The sequence below is a fragment of the Ictidomys tridecemlineatus genome (assembly GCF_052094955.1).
Source record: "Ictidomys tridecemlineatus isolate mIctTri1 chromosome 12 unlocalized genomic scaffold, mIctTri1.hap1 SUPER_12_unloc_8, whole genome shotgun sequence".
Taxonomy (NCBI): Eukaryota; Metazoa; Chordata; class Mammalia; order Rodentia; family Sciuridae; genus Ictidomys; species Ictidomys tridecemlineatus.
Window position 1 is genome coordinate 188,300 of NW_027520966.1, and position 27,033 is coordinate 215,332.

At 32.8% G+C, this 27,033-nt stretch overlaps 1 protein-coding gene across 1 annotated transcript in view; it reads right to left on the reverse strand.

Moving 5' to 3' along the window:
- The window catches only part of LOC144372373 (interleukin-20 receptor subunit beta-like), a 238,085-nt gene that overhangs the window by 120,725 nt on the left and 90,327 nt on the right, over positions 1–27,033 (reverse strand). The window lies entirely within an intron of this gene.

Sequence of the window (27,033 nt, forward strand, 5' to 3'; positions counted from 1 at the left end):
TGGAGAACTTGGCATGTATAATACAGCCAGAAAAGGATCTTTCTTCACCAAATGTTTGATAGAGCCAGTAGAAGTTTAGAGTCTGGAATTCCTCTAAAATGTAACTAGATAATATCATGTTTTTTATTTTTGTCATATTTTATGCAAAACTATCTTTACTACAAATAATAACAAGCAATCAGACTGAAAAGGTTATGCAGGAATATCGAGAGCTAAAATACTATAAAATTGTTGATGCCATATCTGCTATGGTGGTCCATCTGTAGATTCCTTTTTTTTTTATAAGTTATCTTGTTCTCAGAGGCATCTAACTCACTAATTATATGCAAACAATAAGAATTAAGCTTCTGCCAAAAGAATTAGCTCTGTAGCCAATAGCAACTGCCTTTGGCAGGACAAATGTATTCACCAACATTAAAAACACTTAATATTTTATTCCTGAATTAAATATTTGGAACTAATTTCTAAAAGGGGCACTAAAGATATGAAGAGAGGAGACAATTGACCCTAGGCAGATTGTTTGATTCTTCTTATTGGAAAAATAGGCTTAACCTTATTATTTTTAGAGTTGGAATTTATAAAGAAAAAAGAACACTTTTTATTTTCTCACTTTTATTTTTTTATTTTTAGTTGTACAGCTTTCATGAGATGCAATAAGCCTTAGTAATGATGTTTTTAAAATAGAAAGTATTTAGATCTAAGGAAAGTTCTCTGGAGTGCACATGGATTGGACTAGATATATGAGAGTATAATTAAAAGAGCTAGTTAAAGCAAACACTGTGTTTGGAAGCAATTGCTGGCAAAGTATAACAATCTAAAATATATGTGATATGGGCACATATTCAAAAGTAATGTGTTCTTTGTAATTCAACAAAAATTAAAATATGGAAGAAAGTAAAGAAAATTATATGAATTTCAGATGCTTCATTTGTTGCCAGCAAGAGTAGTATAGTTCTAACGTTTCATTTAGTTTATGTATTTTAAGTAAGAATCATACCCAGACTTTAAAAATATTTTTTTATATATTGGGCACAATCATGGAATGAACTTTTACATACTATGCATTTTCTTATATAATTATCTAGTAAATATTCCCCCAAAGAATCTTTTTATGTCTGCATTTTGTGCCCATTTCTTACGGAGGAGAAAACCAGGGAGAAATAGTGAAAAGAGAGAAACTGTCACCCATTCTCCAGTTATGCCACAGTGAAATTGAAGTCAATATAAAGTGGAACTTATTTTTCTTTTGTACCAAGTATTGAACCCAGGGGCACTTAACCACTGAGCCACAGACCCAGATCTTTTTATTATTTATATTGAGACAGGTCTCCTGAAGTTGCTTAGGGCCTTGGTAATTTGTTGAGGCCGACGGCTTTGAACTTGCAATCCTCCTTCCCAGCCTCCCAAACCACTGGAATTACAGGCCTGTTCCACCTTACCTGGTTTAAAGTAGAATTTAGTATAAGTGCTCATAGTCTATTAATCCTTTTACCCCCTCCCTGTGGTTCAATTGTGCTTTTAGAAAAGTACCTAAGTGAAAGTACTAGATCTCTAGTCCGGTGAACCTGGCTGCAAGGAGCTAGCAAGAGGCAGAATGGAAAGACAAAACATGGCTTTAGTGTGCACTACTCAGTGCTGAACGTTATTACAAAGCTCTACTGGGGGCACACCCGATCTTGCCCAAATCAACGTTGTAAAGTAATTGCTTTGCCTCTGATTGCTCTCAGGGAAATCCATAGACAATAAATACCGAGAGTTAACAAGCACAAGAAATGAGAGCTGCTGGCGAGAGACTTTCTTTTTGCCATGATGCCATAGTAACTGTCAAGGAAGTCCTCTGTGGACACACATTTAAGTGCTACAGAGGCGCGTCTTTCTCAGAGAGCTCTTGCATTTACACAGGACTCCAGGTGCAAAGCGCTGCACAAACATTACCTGGAATCACTGTGCTTTCCAGTGAATTATGCTTCCTTTTTGAAGTTTAAATAAAAAATATATCACACAAAACTGCCCATTAGATCTTAATCCTCAGAAACTATTCCCAGTTATATTTCCCAGTCATATTAAGACACTCTTGAAAATTTTAATATTTAAAATTCTGAAATCAAATATTTAAAGATAATTCAATTGTCATCAAGACAAATAAATGGAAAAATATTTTGAATGTAGTAGTGAGAGTCTGAAAAAAAGTTGCAGGCATCTGTATCTTAATTTAGAAGAACTTCAAATGGTGAATTACATCAACATATATTTCTGTCTTTTTGAATAAAGTTTAATTTTGAGAGTTTAGATAATACCCCAAAGAAAAGCTCCTCCTTTTTATTACATCACTCATGACAGACATGGAGGAAACATTTCAAGGTGCACATGCTGTATCGTCACATTTAGTCATTAACACATATGTGTGGTTTTGTGTTTGAATCTCAATAATTCATAGGGAAACTAACATACTTATTCAAAATAACCATAAGTGTTAATTGCCTTAAAAAGCATAACATTTTAGCACAAAATTTTTGATGAATTTAATTTACATTTTTGTAGAACTAAATGCTTAATATTTTATAAACTATTACGTACTTTCATAATATATTATATGATAGAGCTATGGTTAATATATCGTACTTTGTGAAGACTCTATATGGAGTCTAATTACTCATTTTATATGGCTGTATGTTTATTTTTAAAAACATAAGTCTCCTTCCAAAAATATTTCTTTAGTAAAAACAGTAGAATCATATACTATTGTCAATACAAGAGACCAAAGGTTTCATATAACATTAGTCTAAAACTATAGAAGTTTATTACACTGTAAGAATTTTTCTATAGATGGGTTTACAAAATTATTTACCTTCAGCTATTATTTTAGAAGTCTGTTCAAAGACACAGAAAACAATATTAAGAACTATTTATAGTGTCTAACCACAGAATTTGAGAAGGCTTATTTTAAATCAGTTCTTTAAATCTAGCAGAATTTGTATTGCTTTTTTAGCTGGAATTGAAAAATTTCCTGAAAATCATTAACATAGAGGATTTCACATGTATGTATTTGAAAGACATCTTAGACTGTGCATAACAATAGAAGATCTTTACTATATACATAGACTGAACTATGAAGGTGCCCACGCAGTCTGTCTGGGCACAATTCAGGAGCCACTTGTCAAAAGAAACTAACTTTATTTTTAGAACTACAAACCCAAACAAAACAGCTCCTCAGGAAAAAAACCCTCGGAGCCCAACTGCCACCACCGGCTTCCACAAGCCTCTCACCCACACAAACCTTACCACCTCCCACAATCCTCCTTCTCCTGAGGCCGATTGGCTGGGTCGCGTGGGCGGAGCCAAAGAAGTCCCCCAATGAGCAGCTCCGTGGTCTGAAAGGGCAGGGAAACAGCCCAATGAGCAGCTCCATGGAGGAGCCAATCAGCTAGTTGTTGCTGGGGCCGCTGTGAGCCAATCATCAGCCGGTAGCTGGAAGTTTGCTGGCAGCTGGAAGTTTGCTGGGGCCCCTTTGGCTGTGGCTCTTATCATGAAGGAAAGCCTAGTCCTTAACTTTAATTTACACTAGTGGTTTCCCAAATTAAAAACCAGCTCCATTTGAGAAATGTTGCTCTAAACAAAGTTAAACAGGTGAGTTTGCTTCACAGTTTTTAGTCTCTGATTTAATAATGTGCTTCATAATCATCCAGTAGCATGGTGTATACATAAAACCTTTCCAAAAATTATTTGATTGGAGATTCTCCTTTTTCCCCCCAGATAATCTGATGTAATTGCTGTGTATAGTCTTCACATTGAGAATGTAAATATAGGCTTTCATAATTGGGAGTTTTAATATATAAAACTTAAAAGACATAAAAGTAAGAAAACCAGAAACATTTGTTTTCTTACCATTCATAGCAGCTAGTAAATCAAATCCATGAAAATCAATTATTCAAGAAAGGCATTAAAAATGTAGCCTGCATTTCCATAATAACTATATTTCAGTGTCTCCAAATAGAGATTTTACAGAAGAATACCACTACTAATGACAGAATAAATAATAGAATTAGAAAATCAGCAATTTATAATATTTAATGAAGCTAGTCATTCTGGAAAGAATTAAGAATTGGCATGAAAACTACCAGGTAGGGCAAAGGGGAAGGAAAGAAAAGGATGGGGAATGAAGGTAGGAAAGACAGTGGAATGAGATGGACATCATTACCCTAAGTACATGTATGAAGACAAAAATGATGGGACTCTACTTTCTGTACAGAGAAATAAAAAATTATGGTATATGTGTGTAATATGAATTGAAATGCATTCTGCTGTCATGTATAACAAATTAGAATAAATAAATAATATTTTTTAAAAACTACCAAGTAAATTGTTAAAAGGTGTGATTTATGCTGATCACCATTATTCTACTTCTCTGTCAAGAAGGCATAGTAATAATTCATTTTCCTGTGGTTTGAACTTGAGCATAGCTACATAATTTGTTTTGTTCCAAAATATATGAATAGAATCAAGATGTATGATTTGGGGGCAGAAACATTTAGGGAGATTGCATATTTGTAGATTTTGCCCTTTCTCTACCTTGGTGATTATAAAGGGTGTTGGTGTAGAGACATATTTAACAGTCATCATATGTTGAAAAGTGTAGATTTGTAATGTGAAAAAATATATTTTTGGTCATTTTAAGTCACCTAGATTTTGGAATTATTTTATCTTCCAGGATAACCCAATCTTTTATTATAATTGTAATGGGGAATCGAACCCTTGACTGTGATCAAGATAACATATAATTTTCTGACAACAAGGAGAAGAATAACTGTACAATAGATGAGAATGTTGTCACCCTCATCACATGCTCAATCTTAGGTAAACTGATGAGAGGGTGACCAGCAAAGAAGTGTCTCTAATGGAATGCAATGGGATATAAAATTATCTACAGTAAAAAAAAAAAAAATTGCTTCATGCAAATGTAATCAGAACCAAACTTCAGGTTTACAGGAGGCTAGAAGGATACATGAAATATATGTTAAATGGTACCCCAAAACCCGTTGGAAAACCCAATGTTAGGACAAGTAGCCTGGTCTCTTCAACAGATGAGTTTTGTAAATTATAATAATGATGATGAAAACATTAAACTACACAAAGAACTTACCCCAAATGCAAAGTAAAGTTGTAAATTGCATCTGGTTATGAACAAGCCAGCTAAGAAAATTATATGGAAGACAACTAAAAAAAAAATCCCAAAATGAATTAAATATTAGATAATATTTGGGGAATTGTTAGTATTATTTTGAGTATTTAGGAACATATTGTTCAAGTATTTTAAATGTGAAATGCTACTTTTAAATATGTCAACTTATTAAAGCTAAGGTTTTAAAATACTGTTTTATACTTGCTAGAACAAATGTCACTTTAAAGTTTTTGAACATAAAGTGCATGAAATGAACTAAAAGAATAGTGAAAAAGACAAAAAAATAGTGATTTAAACAATTTATGTTCATAATTACATCTAAATTAATTCAAAGCTAGAAATCAAGTTTAAGGTTTTACATGTCAACAGATACTAATTATTTTATACTGGATTTTCTTTCTCTCCATCCCTCTCCTACATTTAAAATTTAATCATTGTCAGACCATTGAATCAATTACTGCTCAGCCATGTCAGCTCTACTGACTGGAGCTATTTACTGCCAAATGAAAATCAATAGAATCAGTCATCATTATCTATTCTAAAGAATGTGAGTATCGATTTTGCAAACCCCCATTTCATTCATTTTTGGAACCTTTTTCATATTGTCTTGGGAACTTCCTTTATCTCAGGAACAATGTGAAGCACAGTGAAGTCCTGTTTTATCAACTGACCCCAGCCTCCCTCTGTAGTCGGGAGTCACACTACCTCACTTTGGCTCTGGTTTCCAGTGACATGAACTACTTTCACTTCCTAGAATGAACTGTGCTTTCTAACTCAACTTTAGTCATACAGGTTTCTTTGCCTGACTCTTTTCCTTTTCTTCTCTCTGTTTAATTATAAAATTATTTCATTCTCTTTGTTTCAAAATTAAACAATCACATCTCTAGCAAAAATTTCCAGGTACCCCAGACTAGGTAGGACTCCCCGTAGCCCTACTTTCATCCCAGTGATATTGTATACTTTCCTTCAAGCAAGATTTGTATTGAATTTATTTTTGTTATATTAATTTCACATAGACTTTTAGCTTTATGAAGACAATTAAACTTTTTTTTTTTAAGCACCGGGGATTGAACCCAGGAGTGCCTAACCACTGGGGCATATCCACAGCCTTTCTTTGAGAAAGGACCTCACTAAATTGCTTAGGGCCTCACTAATTTGCTGAGGCTGGCCTTGAATCTGTGATCCTCCTGCCTTAGCCTCCTAAATTGCTGGGATTACAAATGTCTGCCATTGTACCCAGTTTGTTTTTTTGTTTATTTCTATATCCTGTGAAACGAAGTCACTTAGAAGGTTGTTAGTAAAGATAAGTCTACTGGGTTTATTGAATTGGGGCTATGAAGTATTATATAGTGAGATACCTGGAAAGTGCAGTTTCTTATCTTGTTCATTTTATATCCCTGCACATACAGAAGTGCTAAATGTCTTTTTTGTTTGAATGAATAGGAATGGAGATAAAACAATTTTAAGTCTCACTTCAGCTACCTACATTCTGTATTTTTTACCTCCAATTAAGTATCTTAAAAATTGATTGTTAAAATGATGATTTTGAAGGATACTTTCAACACTAATCATCTTTAAATCTAGAATTTTCAATTATTTACCTTGCAGTTGCAATCACTGCATTTGCACGGTAAATGAGAACAATCAAAATCAATAGCATTAGAGCAAGAAAGTATTTATTAGAAAGTTATATATTGACTTTAACTCAAATAAGTACCTTAACAGGACATTTTAGAAATTGGCAAGCTGATTTTTGCATTTTTATGGAAGTGCAAAGAGCAAGAACAGTCAATATATTCCTAAGGAAGAATTAAATAGGGAACCATGATCTATCAGATAGAACAGCTTATTTTAGAAGTATGAGACTAAACAGCATTGAGCTTATACAGATGGACAATAAAATGAAGAAAGGATTCAAGAGTCCAGAAACAATCTTTTATATGTAAACTTCATATATGCTACAGTTTCATAGTATAACCTTTGAAGTAGGATGTAATTCACAAAGTTGAGGTTGAAAATGGAAATTACACTCCTACTTAAATTATCACAGCCATCATCATCTTCATTACCATCATAATAACCATCATAATAACTGAAATAAAAAAGAAAATTTATAAATATTTATAAGATAATATGTTATTATTCCCTCATAGTAGGTAAGAATTTAAGACCTTACAAACATTAAAGATAAAGAAAGACATGGTAAGCTAAGTAAAACTGAAGTGAATAATTAACTGTTCATAAAAAAAAATGTGTAAGTTAAGGTCAAAATCTGGGGGAAAATATTTGCAACACATCTAGCTAATAAAAATCTCATTGCTGGAATATATAGACATTATGAGTAAACAAGAAAAACAATCCAATAAGTGTTATAGTTGTTTTCATAGTTACTTAGAAAACATGCATGCAAACAATAAGAATACCAGAATTGCCAGTACAAATATATAAAGGTCCTCAACTTCACCACCAATAAGAGAAAAATAACTTAAGCCACAATTCAGCGGCCTTGATACATTTCAGATTGGCAAAAATGAAAGAGCAAACTAAAACAAAATCAAATTTAGTAGAGGATTTTATCAAAGATAATTGTCAAACATAGTTTCAAGGATTAAGATTACCTGTAACCACTAAGTTTGATGATCAACACTAAAAAACAAGACTACTTGTGTTCATAGCTATTTATTTCAGGATATTCTTGCTTATGAAGATAAGGTTTTAAAAAACAACTTCACTGTTTGATTTGAGAAATTTTTTTAAGCTTAATTTTAAATTTTATTTTATTTTATTGTATTGGTTGTTCAAAACATTACAAAGATTGCAGAATCACATTGGTTACACATCCACATTTTTACATAATGCCATATTAGTAACTGTTGTATTCTGTTGCCTTTCCTATCCTCTACTATTCCCCCTCCCCTCCCCTCCCATCTTCTCTCTCTACCCCATCTACTGTAATTCATTTCTCTCTTTGTTCTTTTCCCCCATTCCCCTCACAACCTCTTATGTGTAATTTTATATAACATTGAGGGTCTCCTTCCATTTCCATGAAATTTCCCTTTTCTCTCCCTTTCCCTCCCACATCATGTCTCTGTTTAAGGTTAATCTTTTCCTCCTGCTCTTCCTCCCTGCTCTGTTCTTAGTTTCTCTCATTATATCAAAGAAGATATTTGGCATTTGTTTTTTAGGGTTTGGCTAGCTTCACTTAGCATAATCTGCTCTAGTGCCATCCATTTCCCTGCAAATTCCATGATTTTGTCATTTTTTAGTGCTGAGTAATACTCCATTGTGTATAAATGCCACATTTTTTTTATCCATTCATCTATTGAAGGGCATCTAGGTTGGTTCCACAGTCTAGCTATTGTGAATTGTGCTACTATGAACATCGATGTGACAGTATCCCTGTAGTGTGCTCTTTTAAGGTCTTCAGGGAATAGTCAGAGAAGGGCAATAGCTGGGTCAAATGGTGGTTCCATTCCCAGCTTTCCCAGGAATCTCCATACTACTTTCCAAATTGGCCGCACCAATTTGCAGTCCCACCAGCAATGTACAAGTGTACCCTTTTCCCCACATCCTTGCCAGCACTTGTTGTTGTTTGACTTCAGAATGGCTGCTTCGAGAAATTTCTGTCAACAAATATATCCAAACAAATAACTTGCTATTCTGAGCAAACACCTCTTCTCACAGGACAACACATCTTTTATTGCTCACCTGAAAGAAGAGTTTTCTTATAAAATAATCCTCTTTTACCATACTTCTCAATCCACAAATATTTTTCTGACTTAAGACATTCACCTTAAAACTTTAGCTCAAATACCCAAGTACTCAATAAATCCTGAGATACTACTAAGTTTTCATCAAGTTGGTGCCTGTGTTATTCATCTTTTTCTCCCTGTGACTCAAATACTTGACAAAAGCAACTTAGAGGATTAAAAGTTGGTCATGTCCCATAGTTTCAGAAGTTTCAATCTATTGTTGGCCAACTCAATTTCTCTGAGTCTGAGGTGAAGCAGAACAGTGACCAACTTCCTCTAACCATGCCCATTCACCTACAATTACCACCCAGTAGTCCATTTAAACTATTAATCCATCAAATGGATTAATCCACTGAAGTAACAGCTCTCATCATCCAATCTTTTCCTAAAAGCCCCATCTCTGAACTCTGCTATGCTGGGGACTATGCTTCTAAAACATGAGCTTTTGGGGAGGATATTAAAGATCCAAACCATAAACAGCCTCCCTTTGTGAAGTAATTGTAGTAAATTCCACTTGATCAATAGACTATTCAGTTGCTCTTTGGGGGTGTTGGCGCTTAACTGTTCTACCAGCTTGGCATTCCCCAGTAAAATTAAAGATATCCATTTCTTATAAAGCAGTAAATCCATTCCAGTGTACATATCCTAGAGAAACTCTTATACTGGAGATATTTATTTACGAGAATATTCTTAATAATTGTTGGAAAGAGTCCTAATACCCATCAACAGTAGAGCAATAGAAAACAAAATTTGATATATTTATGCAACAGAATGTTTTATAGTAATGAAAATAAACAAATTATTGTCAAACATATCAACATGTATAAGATAAGGGAATAAGTCTTCTTTTTATTATCAAAGTTTATGTGCACTAAATAAAATACAAAATAGGGTGGGGATGTGGCTCAGTGGTTGAGTGTCCCTGAGTTTAATTCCCAGTATAAAAAAAAAAGTTTATGCTTTTGTTCAAAAACTTAAAACATAGCCAATACACATCTCCAGTGCTGATTCTTCAAAATCAAATGCACCTTTATTCTGAACTGATACTGACTCATTTTCCTTCGAAACAACTATTTGGATTTCCTTTTAGAAATGTGCATTAACTTTAGTTCTTTAGTTTCTGTGCTTCTCTCGGGTTCAAAACGTATATTTTAATATAATTTCTTCTCACATGTGTATCTGATCATATTATCACTCCCTCTGCTTCTAAAATATGTTTGAATCACTTTTCAAATGTGCTGCAGTCCGGCTGACGGGGGATGACAAGCAACTTGTATCAACTAATACAGAAGGAGTGAGAGCCGTTTATTGTAGAACAACAGAGGTATTTATACATTCCACACAGCTTATCTTAATTAACATAAACTAGATACAGCAGAAGTCAACCAATAGGAAATCTCTCCACACTTAATGGCTCGCTGGCACCACCTCACAAACCACTCCCCCTGGCAAAATGCCAGGCGCCATCCAGACTTGTTTACAGACTCTAACATTTGCCAGGCGCCATCCTGACTTGTTTACAGACCCTAACACAAATGTATAATTGTAGCCATTTAATGCTTGTACATCTTGGAATAGGGCTGCTCTACTCTGTTGGTCTTTCCTAGAACGGTTTTGGGTGATGAATATCATGGGTATATTTATCTATTAAAAAAAAAAAACTTGTAAAACTTAAGTGTTACATTTTGAGATATTTACAGGCTCCAGGTTCTTCCTGATTGTCAATCTCCCTCATTTTATTTTGAGTAAAAATTAAGGGAAACAACATTATTTTTAATTTTTAATTCTTCTGTCTATAGTTTTCTGTAGAAAAAAAGTTTCAGAGAATAAAGAAGCAAATCACAAAAAAATCTATAATTCTCTTTTTAGAAATTTGAAAATAGATAAACAATATATTTATTTAAGGATGCATATTAAGGAGATGAATGTATAAAGAAAAGCAAAGATAGGATAATTTAAAATACAACTTAGTAGTTATCTCTGGTAAAAATATTTGGATTTGTAATGGAGAAGGGACACTTCAGCAGTAGTCTTTTAGGAAACTGGCATTGTTTCCTAACCTGGATTATGGTTGTATATGAGGTCATTTCATGAAAATTCTCTAAGGTGCACATATGTTATATAATTGCTTTTGTGCATATGATCCACTTTATGATAAAAAAGAAATATAAATTTGTTTCATTTTCAATGGCATGTACTGATAATTAGTAAATCTGACATTGGAATCATAAACATAAATAAATTTTAAATATTAATATTTATTTTCACATTTTCTTGAATAAATTTAATTTATTATAATTTTTAAAACTCTACAAAATGGCTATAAGTAGAAAAGTTCCTCCTCAGAGGGACAGCCTTGTTGGTATGACTACTGTTACTGACAATAAATCTCTTGTGTGACATTCTGGTATGTGGCATGGTCCTTGGACTTTGCATGGACTCTGAGAGTGTCCTTTCACTGATACGTATGGTATATAAGGCTGCCTTATAGGGTATGGAATCAGTATGTATATGTATTAAAATTGAAAGACACGTGAAGTTGACATGGAAATAACATGCTGCCTTGTGTCCTTGTGTCATGTGCTAGGTCAAGTCAATCACCACTGGAATGAATAAGACGTGTACAGAAACAAAGAATCACACGATTTTAGTTTATTTCCATGCTATGCTGTCAATTGTTTTTTAGTCATTTATTCAACAAACAATTTTTGAGCATCAACTATGGGTCAGCTTCTGTAGGTAAAGCAGGGAAGAAAACAGACCTAGTCTCTGCCCTTAAGGAATTTATATTTTAGTGGATGACAGGACAATAATGTAAAAAGGGTGAGAGAAGGAGACAAGAGGAGAGAGGGAGGGAGAGAGAGAGAGAGAGAGAGAGAGAGAGAGAGAGAGAGAGAGAGAGAAGAAGAAGAAGAAGGAGGAGGAGGAGGAGGAGGAGAAGGAGGGGGAAGAGGAGGGGGAGGAGGAGAGTAGAATGGAAAGAAGAAAAGGAAGGAAGGAAAGCAGGAAGGACTGGGGAAATAGGGGAGGGAGAAAAGAAAGAGAAAGAAAAAAATTATGTCAGAGAAGGTAAGGGCTTTTAAAATAAAAAAGCTGATGAGGAAATGGGTGCTACTATATAGGGTTCCCAAGAACTGCCTCAGAGGCAAGGTAACATTTGAAAGGAAACATAAAACAAGCTTTGGAGTGAGCCACTGGGATATTCAAAAGTAGACTATTGTGGAGAAAGCAGAAGGGAACTTTTTGCATTTGAAGAACAATGAAGAGTTCAATGAGGCTAGAGGAGAGTGAGAAGAGAAGTGGGAGATGAAGTCAGATAGGGCTTGCTTACTTTGAACCTTTCACAATGAGGTATGGGGGCCAGTGGATAAATGCATTCTTACCCTTCCTTTCCTGGAAATTCTCTGTCAATTTTATGGGATTGAGAAAGCAGTTTTCTGCTAAAATAATCAACCCAAGGATGCATGTGTCTTGTGGCTCTCTGTTCCCTCTTAAGAGTTTTTGCAATACCAAAGTCTCTTACACTTCCTTATCATGACAGCAAAGAAACCACACTCCATATTTCCTGGTTCTCTATTTCTATTAGATTTCAAAACCTATCGTACCAAAACCCATATACATTTTGAGTATCACTTTATTATCAATAGAACATGGTAGCATGACAATATTTTATTTATAGACCTATTATGAAAATAATATGAGAACACGTACATAATCAACAAAGTTAGTCCTTTCCACCTGGTTTGACTTTTTTTTTTATTGATTGTTCAAAACATTACAGAGCTCATGATATATCATCTTTCATACATTTGACTCAATTGGGTTTTGAACTCCCGTTTTTACCCCAACTACAAATTGCAAAATCACATCTGTTACATACTCACAATTTTACATAATGGCATATTAGTGACTGTTGTATTCTGCTACCTTTCCTATCCCCTACTATCCCACCTCCCCTCCCCTCCCCTCCCATCTTCCCTCTCTACCTCCTCTGCTGTTGTTCAATTCTCTCCCTTTTTTTCCCCTTCCCCCTTGCCCCTCATAACCTCTTATAATTTTGTGTATCATTGAAGGTCTCCTACCATTTCCATATGCTTTCCCTTCTCTCTCCCTTTCTCTCCCCCCATTCGTCTTTGTTTACTGTTAGTCTTTTCCTCATGCTCTTCCTTCCTGTTCTATTCTTAGTGGCTCTCTTTATATCAAAGAAGCCATTTGGCATTTGTTTTTTAGGGCTTGGCTAGCTTCACTTAGCATAATCTGCTCTAATGACATCCATTTTCCTGCAAATTCTATGATTTTGTCATTTCTTAGTGCTGCTTAATACTCCATTGTGTGGAGCTGCCACATTTTTTTTATCCACTCGTCTATTGAAGGGCATCTAGGTTGGTTCCACAGTCTAGCTATTGTGAATTGTGCTGCTATAATCATTGATGTGGCCGTATCCCTATAGTGCGCTCTTTTCAGGTCCTCATTGAATAGTCCGAGAAGGGCGATAGCTGGGTCAAATGGTGGATCCATTCCCAGCTTTCCCAGAAATCTCTGTACTGCTTTCCAAATTGGCCAGTAAACAGATAACACTAAATGGTTGCATTTCTTCACAATGAACGGTGCTAACAAATATAATTAGCATTGTCTCTAATTAAATATTTTTTCTACATTACTTGTGATCCATCACTTCTTCACAATTCTATATTTATTGCTCTTTACTGTACATCTATGGCTGATCTAGATGAAGAGTGCTTTCTACTATTTGACTGAAGCAGTAAATGTGACCTAGAGGGGTTCAATAAAGTCCGTATTGTTACAAACAAAGCAATAACTTTTCTCTCTTTTTATTTTAGAGTGTTTTTATTATTTCCTCAAGCCTTCCAACATGAAAATTACATTTTTTTTTCTAATCTGAAGTATCTGTGCTTTCTATGACTCTTGTCAAACTGTTTTCTATACATTCACTACATGGACCCCTGTACCCAGACATTTAGTGCATCCATTCTGGCATATCTATTTTGCCCACAACCATCCTCCCTCCAGGTAATCCGCACTCTGGATTAGCCAGGCTATGAATCACTACAAGCAGAAACAATGAACCATAATTACTTGATATTCCTTAGTCTCATTCTTCCAAACCAGGGGATTTTAAGACATCCACATGAGCCTCGGAAAATGTTTAGATTCAAGACATTCAATAAATAGAACTTAAAAATATCCAAGCAGTGAAATCTTATTTCAAAAAGGAAAAAAAAAGAGTAAGTAAGGGTGTGGAGAAAACAATTCAGTTTATCAACTATAGAAATGTCTGCTATGCTCTATATATTTAAAAATAGATCACATTTAAGGATAACACTTTTGGAAAAACTGCTGTGAGCAGAAGCCAGTTTGATAGCTAAGCCACTTTGAACAGGTGAAGTAGTTACCCACCAGGTCAGACTGTTTGCTACAGAAGCTTCATGCAGGGCATAATTCTTATTACTTAACTGTGACTCCCGACTGCATCTGTGCCAGTGTAAACATGATGCTTTATGCTGTAGCTGAAATAGGGACAAAGTGCCAGCTAATGCAGAGGGTTTCAGAGCAAAGAGACTCTAGTTATTTAATAAAAGATGTAACTAGTGGTTAATATAACCAACCAGTGACAAACGTTATAGGATATAAAGCGATGGACTAGAAGAGATAAATTTTGGTCCAAATCTTATAACTTGTTAGAAGATATAAGGTATATACAAGAACAACTTCAATTCCCAATAAAGCTGGCTAAATGTTGGAGACTGGTATATGAAATATTTTATCATCAGTGTCACACAGGGGATTTGTATAGATTTCTTTCTTTCTTTCTTTTTTCCCCAGTGCTGCAGATAAAACCAAGGGCCTTGCATATACTAGGCAATGGATTTTTCAGAAAAGCTACTATATGCATTAAAATATCTAGATTCTTAAGTTTGTTCAAATTCTCCAAATGGTATATATTAATCTGTGTAGGTTTCTTGAAAATAATCTTGTGATTTATTTTTAAATAAAAATATTTTGAATTTAATTGTAAAGGTAGCTTTATAAAAAGCTCATGCACTTGATCTCATATGTACTACCTAGAGAGGCTATACCTATGTAACACATGCTGCCAAACTGAGGGAATAAGCCATCTGTGACAACTATTAAAATTTTAAAGCTCAAGTTCTAGGCACAGTGACCATATTTCCTAGAGGCAACTTGGAGTAAAATAGCTTGACTTCATAATTAACTCACTGGTATCAGAAAAAATCTGGATGGGAATCAACTATTTCAGTAAAGACACCTGAGTCTTCTCCTTGAATCTTTCCTAGGATAGAAATTGATATGGAAAAATGAAAAGGAATCACAGAATCTATGTTTTCTTTCCACTGCCCTGAAAATTGGTCAAATACTTGGATCAGATAAATGTCTAATTAACATTCGGGACTTGTGGATAATGTTTAATTTGTTGTATTTAAGTGATTTATTAGTATGGTGCTGCATGCTTGTAATCTCAGCAATTCCGGAGGCTAAGGCAGGAGGATCACAATTTCAAGTCCAGCCTCAGCATCTTAGGAGGACCCTATTTCAAAATAAAGAATAAAAAAAGGGGCTGGGGATTAAGTTCACTGTTAAAATGTCCCTAGGGTCAATTTCCAGTAATACCCCTATAAAAAAACTTATGATTTAGGTAATAATCTTGTTTTGCTCATTTATTTATTTTGAAAATCTTTCTTTTCATGTTTGCCACGACTTTTTAAATAGTTTGATATGTATTGCCTTCTCAACTATTTTAAATTCCACAAATTTCTCCTATCCCTTCCTTCATTTTTTACATATTAAGCTATTATTAAAATTAAATATAAATTTTGACTAGTGTAATATTTCTATAGGTTCCTAAATATGGACTCTGATCTTTTAACTCCTAAATCTATGAAATATACTGTTACTAATGTTCAAAAACAAAACTGAAAATATACATGTAACTACTAAATTGAATTTCAGTATCTTTGAACTATATGGCCAGGAAAAATTGTGGGCTTTATAGAGTGCTATAGTTTGGGTCTAGAATGATCCCCAAAACCCAAGTGTTTATAAATAAAGGATTGGTCCCCAGGCCACAACACTATTAGGAGGTACTGAAATTTTAAGATGTGGGACCCAAGTGATCATCTTCTGGTTATTGGGGGTTTACCCTCAAAGACAATTATGGGACACCCCCAGTAATTTCTTTCTCTCTTTTCTTATTCCCTGCCAAAAATAAGTGGGTTTTCCCTAGCACACCCTTTGGCATTTTCCAAATACTGGTTCTTACTCCTGTGTGGACAACAGCATTTGTTACAATTATTGGTTGGAGCCCCCAAAGCAATGGGTAAAACTGGCCATGCATTCAAAACTCCCAAACTGACAGCCAAAATAAACCCTTCTTATTTATAAGACAATAATTTCAGGTATCTTATTATAGTAGCAGAAAGCTAGTACATAGAACCTCTTATAAACTATAGCTAAATCAGAAATATGAGGAATTAATTTGGTAGACCAATAACTGACAGCCATATCATATATAAAATACTCATACAAATTTCTCAAATGGGAACTTCAGAATCCAAATTTGGGCATGAATAAATGATGATAGCTAAATTGGAAGATATTTAGAGTGTAAAGCATTTCAACATCTGTATGCTTATTTCATTGAATTGGCAATTATGGCTAATTGGTTAAATTCTGGATCAAGGTTAAAATTTTAAAATAGTGAAAAGTGTAAGTACATTATCATTTGATCTATAATCAAAGTCTTTTAAGTGTGAAGTCTTTGAGTAAGCAATAGAATAAAACACTTAGATATGTGTTACACATAGTGGCATGCTCTTAAACATTTCTAACATTGACAAGATGTCTCCTTTTGAAGAGCAGAAAGATACTGTGTCTTTAAACAGTTTTAATTTTTAAAAATGTCTCATATTTTGAATGTAAGTTACTATAAAAAAATATTTATTAGTTCCTTCAATTACTACATGGGCTTGCAGAGTCCCTGTCCGTAGCTGGGGTACTCAATCAGAGTTCTTTAAGGTTCTGAGAGTCACCCACCTCTGTAAGAGCATAGTGTTATAAGAGATGATTATCTCAGATCCAGATTGGCAAACAGGTGTTGCTCATCTGTCAAATCCAATCAATTCATTGTTGCATCAGTCTAAGCTGTTATATTTGAGAATGACTTTGAGTCTCAGGGTGAATATGGGGATTATCCTCAGATGTCTATGAAGAGGGCAGGAAAAGACATTTTCTTGGTAAATGCAGTGAGCTTTATTTATTTAAAAAAAAAACTCTTGTTAGTTTCATTTAATTCTGCAGAAAAAGCAGTGAAGCTATGGGAATAAATGCAGTTAGCCAAATTCATTTTATGAATAATTTTCATATCATATTTTACCCTTTTTTAAAAACTTTTATATACCTCTCCTGTTCCATTTCTGGTGATTATGATGATTAAATATACCAAAGCGTACAGCATCCCATCATCAGAAAATGTCTCCATTATTGAGAACTGATTTTGCATTTTCCAAATACTGGTTCTTACTCCTGTGTGGACAACAGCATTTGTTACAATCAGTAGTGGATTTTGGTAGTTGCCTGTACAACATTTTTGCTGCTCTGCAACTCATACTGTTTTGCATCCACATATTAAACCCAAAATGATCCCCCTTGCACCAGAGTGACTCTCCTAAATTCATCAGGGTAACCTTAATCTGCTTTCTACAGTGATTGGTTTATGCAAACCAGGCTTTATTCAGTTAACAATATATCCCTGTTCATAAAGACTGGTTCAAAAAATGAAGCCAGAAACCAATTCAGAACACTAAGATGAAAGCTAATTTTTCTGGGGCTTTCTAGAAATTGGCATAGTCGCTGTTTTGAGAAAGTCACCAGAACAAAGGTTCTCACCTGATTTGACAGAATCATGTGCAAATAGAAGCCCACAAATTACTAACAGTATTTTTTTAATATGAAGAAATTCCAATGATAAAATGTTCAATATAGAAGACAGAACTGAGATTAAAACAGATAGTGGGTCTGGCACTGAATTTGATCCACACCTCATAAATGTCTATTCTAGAACTTTCATTTACATTAGTCAATAGAATTTCATTATTTTTATTAAACAAGATTGCTTATGAGTGTTTAACAAAAAGCAAACAAAAACATTCTATCTGATATGTATCTTTTTATCATTAAAGAAAATGTTTGAACTGGATACCATTTTCTTTACATTTTTAAAAGTCTGGAATTATTAGGAATCATAACACTTTTTCTTAAAGACTTAAGAATATAGCTATTATTTGTTATAATTTTATTTTTAAATGCAGAAATTTTACTATTTGAATCTTTATTAAATTACCTTAAGCCACTGTAATTTCAAAATTTAAGCCTTAATTTTTAAAAATGAAATGAACCTATTAATAAGTAAATATAATTACACCAAAATAGTTATCTCTTATGCTTTTTAAAACATAAATTTGCTTGATTTATCCAAATATAATTCTTATTTAGTGGTAAGAATTGTAATTCTATAATAAAATAGTCCTGCTTGGGGGATATATTCATTTCACACTAGAAGATTGCATCAGGGCTCGGGAAATGACTCAATGATAAAGTGCTTGCCTGGCATGCATTAAAAACAAACAAACAAAAAAAGAACAAAAACCATTGCATCATTCAAATGGTGACATACTATAAGAAATCTGCAATTTGAATATTTTATGTATCACACCAAAAGCAGCAGAATATACAGAACCAAGGGTCAGTAAACAAACAGAAACAATAGTAAGACATTTATTCATGCCCAAATTTGGATTCTTCCTAGAAAAGAAGAAAGACATAGATACACATAGAAACTGATAGAGATAGAGACTTATAAATATAAACTTTTTCTTAATGTGTGTGTTATGTATGTGTGTGTGTGTCTTAGGGTTTTCCAAGGAAGAATATCAAGAGTGATTTCACTGAAAATATGTACCATTTTTAGTCTATGCTATATAAGTTTGTGTACATTTGTATGTGTTTGCATCTTTTATTATAGCCATACATAGGGATAAGAGGCACTATTCCCAGGATACCTCAGTATCAGTCTCAAGATTAAAATCTACTATAATAATAGACTTCAAGATGGCTCAGATTCTTCTGATATGCTGTGTTATATTCAATGTGCTTTTATTAAGTAGATAGTGTCTGGAGGCTTTAAATAGTTTTGTTATACAGGAGTTTGTTTCAACAACACTTTTTGAAAAGACACTCAACCTGCCTACCTTGGATTAGTTCATTGATTATTCTGCCCTTTGCCTTTGTATTTCTGTAGTACTTTGAGAATAGTATTATCTAAGAATAGTTTGAAAAGATAGTCTCCTCTTCAAAGTGAGGGAAAAATGCAGAACTTAACATAAAAAAACTCACTTTCAACTTCTTAACCGGTTCTTAAAATAAGAATTTATGTTTAGAATATACAAAATTCATTTATCACTAAAAATGTTACTTTATAGAATAAACCTACTTCTTTCCAATTAGATGTGACTGTTTCCTGAAAGATTGTGCCTTTAAAATATTGCACATTATTTTTAGTGATCATATAACTCATCTTCTGATTTATATGAATAACATATTAATATTATAATACAAATACATGTGAAAATTAGTTTTTATGTAAATGTATACTCGGTCACAGCCTTCCTACTTGTTCCTAACTTAATATGCAGTACTAGCTCTTTTAATATACTATAGCATTGGGTAAAATATTCACTTTGATAACTAACTTCTGGTTAAAAAGAGAGTCAAATTTTAACAATTTCTTATTATGTGATAATTCACCTTTGAGTAATGAAAACATAAAGAAAAAAAAGAAATGATAGTATAAGGGTATAAGGCATGCCTTTAGAAACTATAATGTTCATGCAGCATAATGAAAAACAATAAACCAAACCTCTCTGGGCAAGAGAAAATAGTCATAACACAGTCTCCAATTTCAATAAATGAAGATATTGAGTTTAATTATACATTTATGAAGAAAATGCACACCTATAATATTTTCTCTTCAAAGCAAAAGGGGTTGGTTTTAATATACCATTATCTCCCTCGAGTATTTCCAACCAACATTTTTTTATTACAACATGCAATCTCTGGATTGAAAGTACATATTTGGGATGTTTTCTGGTTTAGCTCAATGTCATGAAAATATAGAGTGTAGATCTCTATGGAAACATTTTGAATATAGTACCAATAATTTAATATAGCAGGGGAAAATTACAAATTTTTTTAAAACAAAAGCTTTACATCCTCATTTTTTTAGAATAACCTCAAATGTATACATACACAACATTATAGAATATCCTTGAACTTGCTTTCCTAAACAGAAAATATATTTTCATATTTTATCCAAACAATATATCAACATTAGAGAACTAGGAAATCACTTATATTTGGGCATTTAGATTAGAAACCACAACCAGGTCTTCTAAGCATTTTAAAGTATTATATCAGAAATTATAGTAGTCTAATGAATACAACATGCCTTTGAAACTTAAAAAACTAAATAAAGGATGTGGTCTCTTTTTTTTCTTTGTTTATATAAGGCAACTCAACTCTTTTTGCAAAGCTATGATTAAGAGAATTTAAATCACTGTGTATTTTAGTCTGTCTAGTTTACAATTATAAAATCATTAGATTTTCTTAAGTTTTCAGTTAACATGCTCTAAGAATATTAACAATATTGTAGCAACTGGTATAAACATGTTTTCAAAATGATATTTTTTAAAAATAGAAAATTTATCTTTCAAAAGCCACATAATGTTAACAAATATGATTCCATTAATCAAAATAATTACAGTTTTATAACTCTAAAGGATGATTTATAGCTGAATGCAATTATTATTAGCTGAAATCATTAAAACTTAGAATCATTTAAATGTTTTTCATCACTAAAGACATCACCATTAACCTTTGCTTATATCTTTATTTACATCACTATAAAACTGAGTTTAAATTATATCCAAAAAAAAGAAAATATAAATGTATTATAGGATACAAACTATATAAGGATTACTAACCATAATTTCTAGGCTTTGATCAACACTGCCTTACTCTAAAGTTTAATCTTACTTTAATATTTCTACACATACATAATGAGAAAAAAACACTATTCCTACTATATTTTCTTTGTAATATTGTAATACCCAATAGTTCTTTTTGTTGTTGTTAAATAGAGAGTACATTTAGGATTAATGCTATAGATTCCCTGAAAAATAGAGATTTTAAAAAAACAGATTATATGCATGCACTGCAGATTGAATACACTGCCTACTCTTAATATTCAATATTAATTAATGACAACTGTCCTGCAAGGCTATTTATCATGACTAGCAAAATATCTGGAATTCCTGAAATACTAAGGTAAAATTGATCTGAAGCAGTGTGTCTTGCAAACTTACAAGGTGCAAATTGGAGCAGGTGCAAAACTTGCTAATGTTTTCTTGTTACTAAGTTGAACCACTGATACTTGTCACTATTCTATTCTGCTGGGTACATAGATATACTTAAATAACATACAAAGTTATGCACAGCCAGTGCTATCTTTACGTTTTTAAAAAACATTTAGTTTTTAGTTTTAAGTAGATACAATATCTTTATTTTGCATTTATGTGGTGCTGAGGATCAAACTCAGTGCCTCAAGCATGCTAGGTGAGTGCTCTACCCCTGAGCCACAACCCCAGCCCCCCCGCACCCCTGCTATCTTTACTTTTTAAATATTATTACTCCTTGCCACTCCTTTCCACTCAAATATCAGATGTTTACTAATGTATTCTTTTACTTCTGAGAATTTTTATTAGTTCATTATAGTTATACATAATATTGGGGTTTATTTTGACATAATTATATAAGCATGGAATATAATTTACTCCAATTCTGTTCCCTTTACTTCTGTTTCCCTTCCCTCCTCTCTCCTCCTGTTTTCTTTCCTCTACTCTATTGATCTTTCTTCTACTTATTTATAATTTTTTTTAAATTAATGCATTATGAATATATATAAAGGTGAATTTCACTTTGGTATATTCATATATGTACATAGAAATGTTTGGTCAGATTCATTCCACTGATCTCCCATTTGTCATCCCTGCTCCCACCCTTAATACCCCCAAATAATTTGGGGGATACTGAGGATTGAACTCAGGGGCACTTGGCCACTAACCCACATCCCCAGCCCTATTTTTGTATTTTATTTTGAGACAGGGTCTCACTGAGTTGCTTAGCACTTCACTTTTGCCGAGGCTGGCTTTGAACTCAGGATCCTCCTGCCTCAGCCTCCCAAGGCACTGGGATTACAGGCATGTACCACCACACCTGGCCACCCCTAAATACTTTTAGTAAAAGATCATAGTTGGACATTATATAAAGGAAAAGGAAATATGTAATTCTTCTTAAGGAAGTATTATTGAAAGCCTTATACTATTACTGCATATCTAATATTAAAGAAAAACAATGACATTCTTTTCTAAAATAGGGTTAGAAAGACAATAAAAAGTCAAACTAATATTTCTTGAAAAACTTGCAAAAATAATTAGATAATTTGTTGGTTTTCATGATACCACATATATTTTTGCTTCACTGGATGTACCGTTCATATTCAGAGATTTTTACTTATAATATAGAGTATTTGAAGTGCCAAATAAAATGTAATGTCAACCCAATAACATAATAGATGATACCTTTCCTCTGGTACCCCAAATAACCTATATTCACATTTGTTTGTAAAGTCTTCTAAATACAGATAAACTATTTTTTGCTTTGTTTAAATATAAGTTTATGCCCATCATTAATTAGATATCTGTTATGAACAAAATTTTAGGAATAAAGTGCTAATAAAATAACTTAAATAAAAAATAAATATTAAATACAGGACATTACATCTACTAAAATAGTCTAAGGAATGAATAACAAGCAATGTGAACCTGTTTACTGAATATAGCAATGATCTGAAGGTCAGGCATAAATGAGGAAGAAAACCATAAAAGAAATCCAAATAATTGGCTTAAAAGTTATATGAGTAAAAAGTTGATTGAATGGATGTAGTTTTCAAAATTTTCCCCTTTAAAAATTATTCTTTTTTTGCATATTACAAGTGCCATTTTATCCTAGGACTTTTCCATCTCATTTTGTTCTTCCTCCTCTGCTTGATTGTCAGGGTAACATCACCTGCATTGTCAATGATGCTATAATTTTTTTGTAATCTGCTGAGACACAGTAGCTACTGGCATACCTAGACACCCGTCATGAGTTGTGGCTAATGTCACTGAGGAATTGAAACTCTGATTGAAATTCTAATTTAATCAAAATTAATTTTTAGTTTAAATTGATTTGTGAGTAGTGGACACTATATATATTCTACAGTGCATTGTAGGCCAGGATTTCCCAAGGAAACTCATATGTGTCCCGCTACCTCCTGAATACATCTGCCTGGATGTACCATAGCATGTCAAATATCCACATGTCCAATGTCAAAGTCATCACTTTCTCCAAACCAATTCCTGATTTAGTTAATAATTAACTAATAATGTCAACTTGGCTTAAGATAGAACTATTAAAATTACTCTTGACTCCTCACTCTTCTTTGTGTTTCATATATTATGCAACATATTATTTGATTTTAAAATTGTCCCACAAACCTGTCATTTTTTTCTAAAATGCACATCATTATTTTTCACACACTATCACCAACAGCCCAATCTTTAAATCACTCTCAGGGGAAGCTCAATGACATTAAGACAAAGTTTAAAACTACTAAATTTCTCAAATGTCACTTCTCTGGTGAATTCTTCAAATCTTCTAATAGTAATCTCAGGTTCCATCTTCTTCCTTCCATCCTTTCCTCACAGATTACATAAATCATTCTATCCTTAGTCTTTTCTTTCCCCTTCCATATTTTGACCACATTACGATCACCTCCTGTAACGCACTATGAAATAATTTACTTGCCTTACTAATTACCTGGGACCAATTCCTGTGTACTAATTGTTTTGGAATATCAAGTGTTTTTACTCCCTGTGTCATTTACAGTAGACTACTAGAATGCTTAGATAACTAATAGCAGCTTACGAGTGAAATGCTGAAGATTTGAAAACATAGCTAGAAAATTCCTAGGTGTAAAAGGAGAGTGTAAATAAGCCTACTTCAAAACATGAATCCATGTTGGTTTTTATTCAGTTATTGAAAGATTAAGCAGCTAAGATTTATACTGATATTTAATTTCATGTTTGACTTCTGTGATAATTTTAAGAATAAATACTACCTTTAAGGTAATTACAGAGGATAAGAAAAACAGCCTCAACATTGCTGCAGCATGGGTCGCCCTTCAGCAACTGTATATGGACCCATCTGACAGTCACTGGAGCCATGATGGATTACACCTTTTGGTATCAATATTGAGCTTCACTCATTACTTTATAAGGTTCCATGCTTTACATCAAAAAGACAAATGCCAAGACAAATTAAAACTTCATAAAAAAAACAACAACAACACTACAGGACATTGAATACCCACCTTCAAGGACTCACAACTCACATACTATATGACATTTATTTAAAAATATTATTTAAATCCAGCACAGCACAAATAATACATTCTTATATGCAGAAATTATTTATATTCACATAAAAGCATATATAATGTAAGAGAAAGTCTAGAATGCAAATTGTTACTCACTTGGAAAGGATACAAGATGATATCACTATCATCACTGATGATACTAAATGCATGTATTTATTATGTTATTTAAACAGATAACTAAGAATATGTGACTTACAATGTTATGTCAAATACAAACTTTTATTGGAAGAAACAAGGAATATATCTCTAATATTTCACTTACTCTAGCTTCTTGAAAATGTTTTAATATTTATTAATATTATACTACTGGTTATTCCTTAGTACTAAATATTAATATTTAGTACTAAATATGTGTCACAATTTTACCAAATATTTCTTATATTTTATATCAGTTTGGCATAATTGATAGACAAGAATTGATCCTAGTGTGTCTTTTAATATAGGTCAAATGTTGTTTTTATCATATTGTGCTATTATGTGGAACAGGAATGTCATAAATATGTGACATGCTGTGAAAACACCAGCATTACCCCTAGTGAAATGAGACATTCTAAAGACTTCAATTCTTCACAAGTCCATTTGGGTCACTTCCTGTATTCTCAGCATTGAATTAATTACTTTAGCTCTCTGTTTTCATACTTTGGAGATAAATACATACATATTTTCACATCTTTGAGAAAAAGCAAGAAAGCATGAATTAGACAGATTTTTGCCTTAAAGTAAAAACAAAACTCAGAAAATGCAGGTAACAATCTATTTAAAGATTTTAGCCCTAGAATTTTTTAATGTTAATAATGGTACTGAATCACACACATGCAACATTTCTAGAGAAAACACAATAAATAGTGTCTTCTGACTTCAGAGACTGCAAGTGAGGAAGAACACTGGGAGTATATGACTTATTGGTGTAAAAAATAACATTGTACTAAATGAGATGGCAATTTGGTAGCTAAAACAGAACTAAAATCTAAGCTCCATATTTTCTCATCATGTATTTTGTTCAGTTATTCTATACTTAATAGGCGCTTTTATTTTGTTGTTTTTCAAAAAAATTCACATTGAAATAAATTCAGACACTATTAAACAGCTCTTTGTACAGGTCCTCAGTTCTGTTATTTGTAAAATGATTACACTGTAAAGATCCTTTTCTTCCCTTTGTCCATGTCTACAATATCAATGAAAGTATCCACTATAATTGGGAAGAGAAAATTAAATCTGGATCATACATGTGGTCATAAAAAAAATTCCTAGAACTCTTGTTTCTGCCTTTAAATGGGTTCTATTTTTTTTCACAGACATGGATTTTTCACAATATTCATTGGTTTAATGAAATATCCATTTACACATCAAATATTTTTGAAAATATATAAAAACATTTATACCTTCTCTTTTAATAATCTCTTATCTTCTGTCTAGTTCACATTAAATACTGACCTCTTAAAAATGTCAAGGCTCCCCTTCTCCCTTCCTATTTCTCAACATGCCTATTTCTCAACATGTTCTCAGCACTGTTCTTAAATACAGCTAAGATCTGAGAATTAGCATGTGTGTGTATACCTTTATAATAAAAGAGCCAACGGTTTCTTTGCTAAAAATACTCTCATCTCATTATATATCTGATGTTAATATGGTCTCAAATCACCCCTACCACCAAAATCCTTGATATTTCTGATCATCAGAAAAACAAGAAAAATGGAGAAAATATCATTATTCCATTACCTTTAAATCTTCAAATTATTTGTTTAAAAATAAATAAAAAACCTATATTCTAAGTAGCCAGAATATCTGAAAATATACATTTATTTGTCATAAAGTATATGCATATGTTCACCCAAATATATGTATATATTGATTCAAATATATATACATATTTATATTTATTTATACTTGTGTGAAATAATATGTAGGTATATACACACACATATATAATCAGTAAGTTTTAAGATTGTGGATACTAAGGAAGTAGTTAAACTCATTTCTATTCTTCTTATATCCAAATAATAATACAAAATCAAATGATGGAGATATTAAAAAGTAAAATATGGAACTGGGATAGACTAGAAATAAAACTATGATAAACATTTAGCTAAGATCCAGATATTTCAAGCTTAGAACAATTTTAAATAAAATATAACTCACACTTCTCTTATTTTAAAGGTTTAGAAATAAAATAAATTCTAGCTCTTAAATGTCAGAGATGACCTTAGACTCCTGTTTCTCTCCTGAGCTCACTCCATCACCAAAGCTTGGTTCATTTTGCCACACTTCCTTTTTTTGAAGGAGAAAAAAAAAACCTTGTAAAATTTCACTAAGATTTAAAGATGATTAAATCTTTCAAGTAAGCACATATAAATATGGATTATTCTTAAAGTACTGAAATGCCAATATCCTTTATAAAATCTATCCCAAAAGGCAGGTTTTGACAGTTCAGATAAATAATTGGCAAATGTAAAAATGTGTATGATGTCATG